This window comes from Acomys minous (genome assembly GCF_964271855.1).
Source record: "Acomys minous genome assembly, chromosome: 7".
Taxonomy (NCBI): domain Eukaryota; kingdom Metazoa; phylum Chordata; class Mammalia; order Rodentia; family Muridae; genus Acomys; species Acomys minous.
In genome coordinates this window covers 79,650,227-79,664,929 of record NC_140488.1, presented here as the reverse complement: position 1 = coordinate 79,664,929, position 14,703 = coordinate 79,650,227, and the positions used below count along the sequence as shown (strand labels likewise).

Below are 14,703 nucleotides of genomic sequence, written 5' to 3'. Positions count from 1 at the left end.
TATATATATAAGTTTGGTTGTCACCCTGTGACACTATTAAGTGTACAACCTCTGGAAGGTAAAAAGAAGTTTGGGGGCATGTCCCAGAATAGAGTAATGGAATCCAGATCTCTCCCCTTTCTGCTTCTTGTCCACCCACTCTGCTCCAGGTCATGAAGTCCTGTCTTATTACTACAGGCCAAAAAATAAGAAGGCACATTCACTGAGGCAGGGACATCTGAAACTATGAGCTAAAAAATGTTTCCGTGTGTGTGTGTGTGTGTGTGTGTGTGTGTGTGTGTTGTATATACTTGACTGTGTGCAATATAGAAATAGGCTTTGAGTGTTTCCTCAGCCACTCTCTTGTTTTTGAGACAGGTCTCTTGTGAACCCGGAGCTTACTGGTTCAACTAAGGCTGGCCAACATACTGTTATGCCCAGCTTTTATGTGGATGTTTGTGATATAAACTCAAGTCCTTATGCTTGCACAGTAGGCACTTTACTAAGCTTTCTTCCTAGCTCCCTGATTCCTACTTTTGATTTTGTAAGGAATGTTCTCATAGTGATTAACAAACATGTTTGAAGAATATTCTATCACAGGATTAGGAAGATTTCTAGAAAACAGTAACTTAAATACCATACCAGAATGTTTGTTTATATATATATATATATATATATATATATATATATATATATATATATATATCTCAGATTCCATATATTTTAGTTTGGTAATAATATGAGGAAAACTTGCTAAGAAACACGTAGAATATAATGCAAATGAAGATCCTTTAAAAAAAAGTATTCAAATTTTATAAAAGTAAAACATTCATTGCATAAATATTCAAAACCATCATAATGCAGAAAACAGTAAATAATGAAGAAAATAATAAATCAGAACCAGCTCCTTAATGTCTGATAATATTATCATTTTTGTGAAATTCTCTTCTTTCAATATTGCTTTATATTAATTGCTTACACTAATAAAAATATATTGTGTTTTCCATTAAATACTTAGCTTGAAACAACTCATGTTATTTGAATTTGAAAATATTTTGATGCCTTCAAAATAATCAGCTTAGTATTTTTAATGGAAAATTATAGCTATACCATAAATTTGTTAATAACTTCAATATTCCCATATGTTTATATCACTAATATGTTTATTTGCTGCTATAAATAAAACTTTGACAAGTTTTTGGCATTAGATGGGCATAGTGCCACATGGCTATAATTTCTGCACTGGGAGGAAGAGGCTTGTGTATCTCTGCAACTTTGAGGACAGTTTTATAAAGACAGCACATTTTAAACCAGCCAGAGCTGAATAGTTAGCTGCATATTTAAAGATATATAGCCAAACATTTGTTTTGAGCATTAATACTTGAATTTTGAACTTTTAGTAGTTTCACAGGAATGGGGTTAACTTCTTTATGTCTTTCACTTAATTGCTTTCAAAAAGTACACACACACACACACACACACACACACACACACACACACTTTCTAAAAAACTGAATGTTTTTCAAATTCTGAATAACCATTTATACTCTATCTTCTGAATTGCTTGTGCTGTTTACTTATTTTTACTGATATAACCTATAATAATTATTTTGGAACTGAAAATCACAGAAAGAAAATTGCAGTCCAGAGAACCACAAGTGTACTCATTAAAGAGGCAATGAGAAAAAGCCATATCAGAAACACATCCAAGGATATTTTGGGAGATGCTATGTCAAATAAATGCATAAATAAAGTGGCTAGAGATACAGAGTATTTGCTTACTACCAACCCCTACATTTAATGCCCAGGACAGGAAAAAAGGAGAAAAGCAGATTCTTAAATTCAACCCTACAATTCCCAAGGGTATAATTTACCAACATATCCATCTGATTAGACTGCACATTAAAGTTAAGAAGCACTTATCTGAGCAGTGAGTAAGTAGTCTGGGAAGAAATAACATGACCAAAAATAGGGATGTTAAAAAGACCAGGTTTTTACATATGTTAGAAATCTTTATTAACAAGAGATTTTGGGGGCTTCAAACTATAAAAGCTTAGCTTTCATCCAATCTTTCTCAGTTATATTCCATAGATTGGATGTATTAACCTAAGATTCAGAGCATACTAATATATATATATGTGTGTGTGTGTGTGTGTGTGTGTGTGTGTGTGTGTGTGTGTGTGTGAAATTGGAATATATGTATGAATATATATGAAAAATGGAAGCCTAGATGTAAGATTGGAAGCTATAGGGGTGAATTATATCTCTTGAAAATAGAAACTAGAGATGAGAGACCAAAATCATTCTGGCATGCAAGAATAAAACTGAGAGAGGAACTCTGCAAAATGTTAACCCTCTGCTGAGCCTACTAGGCTCCACCAGACAAATCCAAATCTATGGCTTCACAGTTAGCCTTGGATAATCTTGGTGAATCCGAAAATAAAATGAATAAACGTGAGCATGAAATATTTGTGAGGAGTGGAGAAGTTAGACAGAGGTGATAGGGAAGGCAAGAATTTAGAGTGGTCAGTGTGCAAGGCATATATATATATGTAAAAATTATTGTATTCTTGTATTATGCCCTCTACAGGCATCTGTATACACAAAGACACATTTACTCACCCTCCAAACATGCACACATAATTTTAAATACACTCACACACATGCATGGATGTGTGCACACATAAATAAGTAAATAAAAGCACAATTTAAAACATGAGTAGGAGAAGAATTCATAAAGGTGACTGAAAAGAAATTAACTAGACTTCTGGCTCCTAGCCTGCTGGGTTGTGACAGGCACAGCTGTAGGTCCCTGCCTCGTCCTCTGCCTCCTTAGCCACCTCAGTCTCCCATGCCTGCTAGCAGGCCACAGTTCCCTGATTTGTGATTCCTGTGCTCAATGCTCTGTGGCTCCAGTGTTCTGGTGTCCCTGCTCCTGCAAGATGACGCTAAAGTCCAGTGAAGATGATGGTGAGAGCAGCATGTGCACTGCACTCTAGGACTGGTACCTGGAGCACTTGCAACACAAGTGCATCCAACATGAGACTGCATTGAATCAGCTGAAGTTGCCACTGAGGACATGTACACTAATGAGTCCACCGCTCCAGCTAGCCCTGCCCATGCTAAAGGTCAGGGGACAAGGAAAGTTACTCTCATACCATTTGAGAGGATCATGGAAGAGCCCATGGGAATCATTTTGAAGCTGAATGAAAAACAGTCATGTACTGTGGCCAGAGTTCTCTGTGGTAGTATGATTCATAGACAAGGTTCACTTCACGTGGGGCATGAGATCCTAGAAATCCATGGTAGAAATGTGACAAAGTAGACCAGCTGCAGAAGGCAATGATGGAAACCAAAGGAATGATCTCATTAAAAGTAATTCCTAATCAGCAGAGTCATCGGCCTCCACTACAGATGTTCATGAAAGCAGTTTGATTATGACCCCAAAAAGGACAATCTTATCCCTCTCAAGGAGGGAGGACTGAAGTTTCTTACTGGAGACATTATCCAGATCATCAACAAAAGTGACAGTAGCTGGTGGCAGGCTTCTCAGAAGACTCTGCAGGATTGAGTCCTTCTCTTGAGCTGCAGGAGCTCTAAGTGAAGGTGCAAGTTGCAGTCCCTTTGGGAAGAAGCAGAAGTATAAAGACAAGAATCTAGCTAAGTATAATTCAATTTTTGACTAGTTGGATGCTGTTTTCCTATTAGGAAGTTGTTCAGCTCCCTGTGTCCAAGAGGAAGACCCTGGTGTTAATTGGAGCCAGTGGTGTGGGTTGCAGCCATATTAAGAATGTCCTGCTCAGTCAGAATGCAGAGAAGTTTGTGTACCCTGCCCCATATACAACATGGGCCGCAAAGGAAGGGTGAAGAATATAGGAAGGAGTACCACTTCATCTTAACAAAGGAGATGACAAGGAATGTTTCTGCCAGTGAGTTTTTAGAGTTTGGCAGCTATCAGGACAACATGTTTGGCACAAAATTTGAAACAATGCACCAGATTCATAAGCAGGCCAAGAGTGCCATCTTTGACATTGAACTCCAGACCCTGTAGATTATTCAGATAACTGAGCTTTCACCTTTCGTTGTATTCATCATATGTACTAACCAGAGTACACAGACTGAATCCCTGCAGCAGCTGCAAAAGGACTCTGAGGCCATCCGTAGTCATTATGCTCATTACTTTGACCTCTCTTTGATGAATAATAGTGTTGAAGAAACTCTTAAGAAATAGCGAGAAGGCTTTGACCAGGCTTGCAGTTCTCCACAGTAGGTGCCTGCCTCCTGCATTTACTAAGCTTATTGAATTGGCCAGCCTGTTCCAGACCCTCCCCAGCATTTGGAATGACATCCACCTTGCTTAAACTAAAACGGTTGCTTCAAATTCTAGCTCTCTGCAACTGTCTTAAGTATATCAGTAGGATTCAAGTCTTCTCACTCAGGCTTCTAAAGGGCTGACAGAAGGATGCAAAAACAGCGTCCATCATTCTGCTGCATACAAGAAACACACCTCAGCAATAAAGATAGGCATTACCTTAGAGTAAAGGGCTGGAAAAAGATATTCCAAACAAACAGACCCAGGAAGGAAGATGGAGTAGTCATTTTAGTATCTAATAAAACATAATTAAAACTAAAACTAATCAAAAGAGATGGGAAAGGACACTTCATACTCATCAAAGGAAAAATACACCAAATGACATCTCAATACAGAACATCTATGCTCCAAATAGAAGAGCATCCACATTCATAAAAGAAACATTAGTAAAGATTAAATCACCTATCGAGCCCCACACATTAGTAGTGGGAGACTTCAACACTCCACTCTAACAGATAATCGAGAAAGAAACCAACTGGAGAAATAATGAAACTAATGGAGGTCATGAATTAAATTGATCTAATGGACATCTACAGAACATTTCACCCAAACACAAAAGAATATACTTTCTTCTCAGCACCTCATGGAATCTTGTCCAAAATTGATTATATACTTGGTCACAAAGTGAACCTCAACAGATACAAGAAGACTGAAATAATGCCTTGCATCTTATCATCCTACCGTGAATTAAAGCTGAAACTCAAAATCAAAAACAACGGAAAGCCTACAAACTCATGGAAACTAAATAACTCCCTACTCAATGACCTCTGGGTCAGGGATGAAATAAAAAAGAAATTAAGTACTTCATATAATTCAATTAAAATGAAGGTACAGCATACTAAAACTTACAGGATACAATTAAAGCAGTACTACAAGGAAAGTTCATAGCACTGAAAACATTCATAAAGAAAGTGGAGAGACCCCATACTAGCAACTTAACAGCACATCAGAAAGCTCTAGAACAAAAGGAAGCAGACTCACCAAAGAGGAGTAGATAGCTGAAAAATCATCAAACTCAGGGCTGAAATCAGTAAATTAGAAACAAAAAGAACAATTTAAAGAAGCAACAAAACCAAAAGCTGATTCTTTGAGAAAATCAACAAGATAGACACACCCTTAGCCCAACTAAATAAAAGGCAAAGGGAGAGAAATAAAATCCTCAAAATCAGAAATCAAAAGGGGAAATAATGACAGACAGTGAAGAAATCCAAGGAATCATTAGGTCCTACTTCAAAAGCCTATATGCCACAAAATTTGAAAATCTAAATGAAATTGACAATTTTATTGATAGATAGCACTTACCAAAATTGAATCAAGATCAGGTAAACAAATTAAATAGCCCTATATATCCTGAGGAAATAGAAGCAGTCATCAAAAGTCTCCCAACCAAAAAAAGCTCAGGGCCAGATGGATTCATCACAGATTCTACCAGACCTTTGAAGGAGAGCTAATACTAATGTACTTCAAACTATTCCACAAAATAAACAGAAGGAACATTACCAAACTCATTTTATGATGTCACAGTCACCTTGATCCCTAAAGCACACAAATGCCCTATGAAGAAAGAGAATTTCAGACCAATTTCCCTTATGAACATTGATGCCAAAATACTCAATAAAATACTCGGAAACCAAATCCAGCATCAGTTCAGAAATATCATCCACCGTGACCAAGTAAACTTCAGCCCAGGCATTCAGGGCTGGTTCAATATATGGAAATCCATCAATGTAACCCACCACATAAACAAAATGAAAGGAAATAAACCACATGATCATCTCCTTAGATGATGAAAAATATTTGACAAAATCCAACATTCATTTATGTTAAAAGTCTTGGAGAGATTGGGATATAAGGCACATACATAAACATAAAAAGAGCCATGTACAGCAAGCCTATAGCCAACATAAAACTAAATGGAGATAAACCTAAATCAATTTCACTGAAATCAGGGACAAGACAAGGCTGTCCATTCTCTTTGTATCTCTTCAGTATAGTACTTGAAGTCATAGCTAAAGCAGTAAGACAGCTAAAGGAGATCAAAGGGATACAAATTGGAATGGAAACATCAAAAGTATCACTGTAGATGATGATAGTATACTTAAGTGACCCCAAGTTTTCTACCAAGGAACTCCTACAACTAATAAACACCTTCAGCAAAGTGACTGGATACAAAATCAACTGAAAAAATCAGGGAGCCCTCCTGTATAAAAAAGATAAACAGGCTGAGAATGAAATTAAGGAAACTACACCATTCACAATAGCCACAAATAATATAAAGCATCTTGGTGTAACTCTAAACAAGCAAGTGAAAGACTTGTATGAAAAAAACTTCAAGTCTCTGAAGAAAGAAATTGAAGAAAATATCAGAAGATGGAAAGATGCCCCATGCTCATGGATCAGTATGATTAACATCGTAAAAATGGCCATCTTACCAAAAACAATCTACAGACTCAATGCAATTCCCACCAAACTTCCACACAATTCTTTACACACCTTGAAAGATCATTTCTCAACTTCTTATGGAAAAACAAAAACCCAGAATAGTGAAAACAATCCTCTATAATAAAAAGTCTTCTAGATGTATCTCCATCCCTGATCTCAAAGCGTACTTGAGCAACAGTAATAAAAACTACATGGTACTTGCATAGAAGCAGACTGGTGAGTCAATGGAACTGAATATAAGAAATAAGCCCACACACCTATGGACACCTGATTTTTGACAAAGAAGCCAAAAACCACACAATGGAAAAAAGATAGTATCTTCAACAAATGGTGATAAACTAACTGGATGTCTACATGTAGAAAAATGCAAATAGATCCATATTTATCACCCTGCACAAAACTACATTCCAAGTGGAATAAAGACATCAACATAACATCGGACACAATAAATCTGTTAGAAGAAAAATTGGGGAAGAGCCTTGAATTTATTAGCACAGGAGACAACTTCCTGAACAGAACACCAATAGCTCAGGCTCTAAGGTCAACAATTAATAAATGGGACCTCATGAAACTGAAATCTTCTGTAAAGCAAATGACACTGTCAGTAGAACAAAATGACAGCCTACATACTTGGAAAAGAGCCTCCCCAAGCATACATCTGACAAAGGTATAATATTCAAAATATATAAAGAATTCAAAAAATTAAACACCACCAAACCAAATAATCCAATTAAAAAATAGGGTATGGAGCTAAACAGAGAATTCTCAACAGGAATATTGAATGGTCAAAAAACACCTAAAGACATGCTCAGTGTCCTTAGTCATCAGGAAAATGCAAATCAAAACAACTTTGAGATTCTATCTCACACTTGTCAGAATGGCTAAGATCAAAAACTTAAGTGACAGCACATCCTGGCGAGGATGCAGAGAAAGGGGAACACTCCTTCATTCCTGGTGGGAGTGCAAACTTATACAACCACTTTGGAAATCAATCTGGTGCTTTCTTAGAAAATTGGGAATAGTGCTACTGCAAGACCAAGTTATACCACTCCTGGGCATATATACCTGAAAGAAGCTACACCACAGAACAAGGACATTTGCTCAACTGTGTTCATAGCAGCATTATTCGAAATAGCCAGAATCTGGAAACAACCTAGATGTCCCTCAACTGAGGTATGGATAAAGAAACTGTGGTACATTTGCACAATGGAATACTACACAGCTATTAAAAACAAGGAAATCTTGACATTTGCAGGCAAATAGATCATCCTGAATGAGGTAACCTAGACCCAGTAAGACATGAATAGTATATACTCACTTATAAGCAGATACTAGCCACATAATACAGGATAACCACAGCATAATACACAGACCTAAAGAAACTAAATAACAAGGAGGACCCTAGGGAGGATGCTTAATTCTCATTCAGAAGGACAACTAGAATAGACACCAGAAGCAGTTAAAGAGAAGGAACAGGACAAGAGCCTAATATAGAGGTCCACTGAAAGACTCCACCCAGAGGTGGAGCAAAAGCAGATGCTGAGACTCACAACCAAATCTTGTGGTGGAACACAAGGAATATTATGGAAGAGTTGGAGGATAGAAGGACCTAGAGGGGACAGGAGCTCCACAAGGAGAACAACAGAGCCAGCAAATCTGGGTGGAGGGTGGGAGTGCTGCAGAGACTGATGCACCAACCAAGGGCCATGCATGGTGAGGACCTAGATCCTCTGCTCACATGTAGTCAATAGGCAGCACAGTCTCTTTGTGGGTCCCATAATATGGGGAATAGGGACTACTGACCTGGATTCTGGCCCCCATACCTTGATCACTTCCCCCTGATGAAGCTGCCTTTCCAGGCCACAGAGGAAGGGGATGCAGTCAGTCCAGATCAGACTTGATAGACTGGGGTCAGATGATAGGGGAAGAGGGCTTCCCCTTTCTGAGGACTATGAGAGAGGGAGGATGGGACATGGAGGAGATGAAGAGCGGGCTACAATCAGGGTGTAAAGTGAATACATTTTTAGAAAAGAACCAAAAAAAAGAAAAAAGTCGACAAAGTAAAATGGGAACTTGGATAGCTACTTCCACAGCTGTTGCTACAAGGAGGCACCCATTAAAGAAGATAAGTAAGATGATATCTAATGGTGATTATCCCACATGGAAGTTAGAAGATCATTTTTTATTTTTTGCATGGCTCTTATTAGATAAATTATGGAAAGGAAAACCAGATCACATCCACTTGAAAGATGAATAATAAGTAAGAATTGAAAACTATTATACTCTCTAGAAACATGGATATAAATGGAAAAGAGTAATAGATGTAGTATTTAAGTATGCTGAAAGGATTTCCCCATTTTGGTCTCAACTATGTTAAAAATGTTCCTTTTTTCTTGCTGGCTTCCCAATCCTTTCTTTTTCTTTCATTTTTATAACTACATTATCACAGTGTCTCTTGGGATAAACTTATTTGGTCTGTATCTGATTACTGCAAAGCAAATTCCTATGCTGATTTTCATCCTTTCCCCAAGCAGATAGTGTCTATTTTGGTTTGAATAGGAATGGTCCCCATAGACTTACGTGTTTGAATCCTTGGCCTATGAGGAGTACCCTTATTAGAAAGTGTGGCCTTGTTGTAGGAAGTGTGTCACTGTGGAAGTGGGCTTTGAGTTATCTTTATGCTCAAGCTATGCCCATTGTGACACACAGTCTCCTTCTGGTGCATACATATCAAGATGTAGAACTCTTGGCTCCCAATGGGCAGAACATTCTCCACAGTTGAGTGGAGAGTAGGGTATGACTTTCACACGTACTCTGGTGCCCCATATTTGACCATGTCTTCTGGAGGGGGAGACCTGGTGTCACTCAGAGGAAGGATAGCAGGTTACCAAGAAGAGACTTGATACCCTATGAGCATATACAGGGGGAGGAAATCCCCCTCAGGAATAGTCATAGGGGAGGGGAGTAAGGAGAAAATGGGAGGGAGGGAGGAATGGGAGGATACAAGGGATGGAATAACCATTGAGACGTAACAAGAATAAATTGGAGTCCAGGGTCACGGCCACTCCAAGCTCCAAGTTGCTGGTAGGAAGGAGCTGCATTTTCTCATATTTAGGATTTTCTGTCTGAACAGACTCAGTCCACAGGGAACAAAACTGTCCGGTCTCCACACAGAGCAGTTTACAGGAATCATGCTGACAGTGTTCTGAACCCTCAGGCATCACAGGATGCTCTTCTAGCAAAAGCCACATGATCCCGTCTCAAAAAAGCTTACAGGGAAAATAATTATCTAAAATATGAAAAGAACTCTTGTAATTCTCTAAAAATCAAACAAATAAAACCAAATAAGACAATCAGTCAACCAACTAAGGCAGTAAGATAAGTATTTTTTTTTAAGTTAAAAAAATATCCTACATATGTTTCCCATTTTAATCTTTCTGAGTTGTATATATTGAAGCTTTTGGTGAACCAATAATTGTGGGGGTGGGGACTGGGACCCATGACTAGACTAGGAAGGGGCGTTGGAGAATCATGAAACAATTGTACATGTCATATGTAGGAACATGATGATGCTCATTCGTACTTGTATTCACAGAGTGTACAGAACAAAGAGTGATTTCCTTTGGGTGGTGGTGCTGTGTCCCTGCAAGTTCCTCAGAATAAGTGCTGCTCTGGTGATACTGGTACTGGAGGATGCTGTACCTGCGACTGTGGGCAGGCACAGATGATGAGCACTCGACATTTTGTGTGCAAATTTGCTGTGAACTTGAAACTTCTCTGGGAGTGAAACTATTCTAAAATTAAATTTTATCTCAGCTTTTCTGACCACACTGTGGCTTTTCACTTTGGGTATAATAAAGATTTTTTTAATCTTAAAAAAAAGAATAAATTCATAAAAAATTAAAAAAAAACTCTTGGCTCCTCTAGCACCATGTCTACTTGCATATTGCCATAATTCCTGCCAGGATGATAATGGACTATACTTCTCAAACTGTAAGCCAGCCCCAATTAAATGCTAGTCTTTGTAAGAGTTACCATGGTCAATGTGTGTCTTCCCAGAAGTAAAACTCTAAGATGGTGTCTATTCCCAGGGTTAGGAAAAGAATGGTGAAAACATATCCAAGACTGATACAAAACCTGGTACCACTAAAGCTATGAAAACACTATGGTAATAGATTATACCATAGGCCTATAACATGCTTAACCATATAATGAACTGCAACATGTTATTTCCCATCATGATAATAGGTTTCTAATCATAGGTCTAGAGGTCCAGTTGGTGGAGTTTCTCCTTTAGCAGTGTGTTTAACCATTGATAGGCCTAGTACTGAGTCCAAGTCAAAGGTCTACACTTAGTTTCCTTTCCTGTACCCAAATTAGTGGTATGCCTACACTCTTATGTGTGGAATTCAGGAAGTAACTACATGGGCAGTGCAATTAAGTCTTTCTTATCCACTGGGAGCTTTGTTAGTTATTTATGATGTTAAAAGAAAGTACAATGATCTCTCATTTTCTTGGCTTCGATTAATATATTTAAATGCATGAATCAATGTTGAACCTGATATTTATGTGTGAAAATGACTGAGGCAGTTCTTATTTTCCATTTGATCCACCAGTACCCAAACCTAATAATTTTTTAAAAGGGGAAGATAAGGTGAGGAGGAAAACCCAGTTAAGATCTTAGAGGGAATAAATTTTTAAGAGAAAACATTCTTACAGGTATGGAATTAAGATCACATTTGAAGTAATAAATCTTTTTTTAATATTTGTTTATTATGTATACAATGTTCTACTCCTGCCATATTTGGTTTTATAAAATTATGTAATTGTGCTTAACATCATCTTCAGTTTCAGCATTTTCCTAAAAATGACATAATTTTGCTTTTATTGTGTCTAAATAAATCCCATGCCTGGCACAATTATCTGGGCTGTGAATCTCTGTCTAGACAGGTCAGGGGGCCTAGGAGAGACTCCAACACGATTATTCTGTTAAATGGATATAGCATTCAAATGAATCCTGATGATTTTTTATATTCTTCTCTCATATATTACATCCTGACTACAGTTTCCACTCCCTCCTCTTCTCCCAGCTCCTCTGTCCATCCACCCCTCCTCTGTTTCCCCTCAGAAATAGGCAGACCTCTCAAGGATATCAACCAAACATATAAAATTGAAATATGATTAGGCACCTCCCCTCATATTAAGGCTAGACAAGACCTAGTGGGAGGAAAAGGGTCCCCAAAGCAGGCAAAAAAAATTAGAGACAACTCCTTCTCCCACTGTTAGGAGTTCCACAAGGAGACCAAGTTACACACCATAGCATATGTTCAGAGGAGAAAGGACAGACCCATGAGGGCACCCTGGTTGATAGCATTATATATTATAGCTCTAACATGTGCATAGAATCTAGAATATATTAGTCTATAATATTTTATAAATTAATGATTGACCATACTTATTCATAATTAATTCATTATACATTTTCATTATTGGTCTGTGTAAGATCGATCACTTTTAAAAATCTTTTTAGTTAATTAATTAATTGATTAATTTAATGTATGTTTGTTTTTTGACTGCTTGTAAGTCTCTGTGAGAGTGTCAGATCCCCTAGAACAGGAGTAACAGACAGTTGTAAGCTGCCATGTTTGTGCTGGGAATTGAACTCAAGACTTCTGGAAGAGCCAGTGCTCTTAGCCACTGAACCACCTCTCCATCCCCACTTTTTTTTTACTTATTTGCTTTTCTATCTATTCTGTCTTACCCAACCTCAGTTGACATATTTAAATTCTCATTTTAAGTATGGATTTTATTTTAAATTTATTCTTTTATTATTTTTAGGTGTATATGTGTTTCTCCTGCACATATGTACATGTAATCTCCAAGGAAGCGAGCAGCAGGGGTTTGATCCCGTAGGACTGGAGTTAAAGATGGTTGTGAGCTGCCATGTCAGTGCTGGGTACTAAACCAGGGTCATATAGAAAAGCAATAAGTGTTCCTAGTTTCTGAGCCATCTCTTCATTCCTAAGTATGAATTATTATAAGGTGGGGTTTCCTGTGTGTACATTTTAATTAATAATAAATGATACTGTAGAATAAACATTCCATTTTTATTTGTTCTGTATGTCTTATAATGTCTATTCTCTTGGACTATATATAGTTTGTTGTTTTCCTTGATGCCAAGTAAATTAGTCATCCGCAATACTTGATTTTACTTTCCTACTCTCAGCCACAGCTGAAAATAATAAGTGAGGAATTACATAAACAAAGACTTTAAAGTGCAGGCCACTATTACCCACTTTTATGAGCAGTGTGGTGAAATTCTGTTCCTCACAGTTGTGAATAATCCTTTTGTCTAATGTATTTATACCACATACAAATGCCACATGTTTGCCATGTTGTAGCTGTATAAAGCACAATATCAATTGTCATGGGATTGCAGTGCTGGGGGTTTTTTGGAGGGTTGGTTTTTGGTTTTTGTTTGGTTTAGTTTGGTTTTGTTTGGTTTGGTTTTTCGAGACAGGGTCTCTCTGTGTAGCCTTGGCTGTCCTGGACTCGCTTTGTAGACCAGGCTGGCCTCGAACTCACAGTGATCTTTCTGCCTCTGCCTCCCAAGTGCTAGGATTAAAGTCGTGCGCCACCACTGCCCAGCTGCAGTGCATGTTTTTAAATAACCCTCAATTTACTTAATATCTCCAAAACACAAGACTAATGATGCTGTGTATTAAGATATGCTAAATGTGCTTCCTATAAGTGAAAAGGTAATAGTTCTTGGTTTCACATAGTTCGTAGTTTGCAGTTGACCCTCAAATGGCAAAAGTGTGCATGTTAAGTACTTAGATTAGATATTATCTATGGTTTTAGGAATGCATTGATGATCTTGGAACATATATCTTATGAATAAAAGGGGAAAGGCAATAATAAATAATACAGCCCATAAAATATATCTACTATATATCTGCATTGGTTTGAATGCATTAGTAATAAATTCAGAGTCCTCAATAATGTGTTGGTATTGTATTAAAAAAGAGAAAATGAAATAAAGGGAACTTGCCATGTCTGGTACTGTTTTTTTCTGTTACTCTATGCTTCTTATGGGGAATATTGTCAATCCAAGTAGTTTGGATACAGACACCATACACACATACACACACACACATACACACAAACACACACACCTTGCATATAATTGTATAATTTTAAGTACATATAAAATAATATGATTCCTTGAGTCTTTATCAAACAACTCTGTGGTAATTTTCCCCATCCTATCCTGGTCTTCCTCCTCCTCTTCTTCCTCCTCCTCCTCCTCTTCCTCTTCTTCTTCCTCTTCCTCTTCCTCCTCCTCAGTTATCCTTTTCCACTATTACATTTCCCACTTCATGTTATTTGTATCCTATTATTCCCCTTCCACCCCTCCACCCAACATGACTTCTTTATACTTTCTTGGTTTCTGTGGTTACTCCATTTTGTATACTCACACTTGAAGATTTGGAGCTAAGAACCACAGATTAGAGAGAAGTCAGGGTTACTTCACTCAATATAATCTTTTCTAGGTCCATCCATTTACTTGCGAATTTCACTATTGTATTTTTTTAACAGATGAGCAATATTCCTTTGTGTATGTGTATCACATTTTCATTATCCATTTTCTGTTAAAGGGCATGTAGGTTGCTTTAATTTCCCAGCTATTGTGAATAGGGCAGCTATGAACATTGCTGAGCAAGTATCTGTAGAGTAGGATGTTAATTCTATATGCATCTACCAAATATTGGTATAGCTGTGTCAAATGGTATATTTATTTTTAGCCTTTGAGAATTCCCCACACTGATTTCCAGAGTAACTGCACTATTTGCATTCCTACCAATAGGGAATGAAGATTTCTCTTTTAGCACAACCTCTACATCAGTTGT

General features: G+C 37.6%; 1 protein-coding gene and 1 pseudogene across 5 annotated transcripts in view; both read left to right on the top strand.

Annotated features, from left to right (window-relative positions):
* Positions 1-14,703, top strand: part of ZC3H12B (zinc finger CCCH-type containing 12B) — a 372,224-nt gene that overhangs the window by 243,625 nt on the left and 113,896 nt on the right. The window lies entirely within an intron of this gene.
* Positions 2,922-4,273, top strand: LOC311601424 (55 kDa erythrocyte membrane protein-like; annotated as a pseudogene). Its single transcript has one exon. The product of its transcript is annotated as a 55 kDa erythrocyte membrane protein-like (transcript).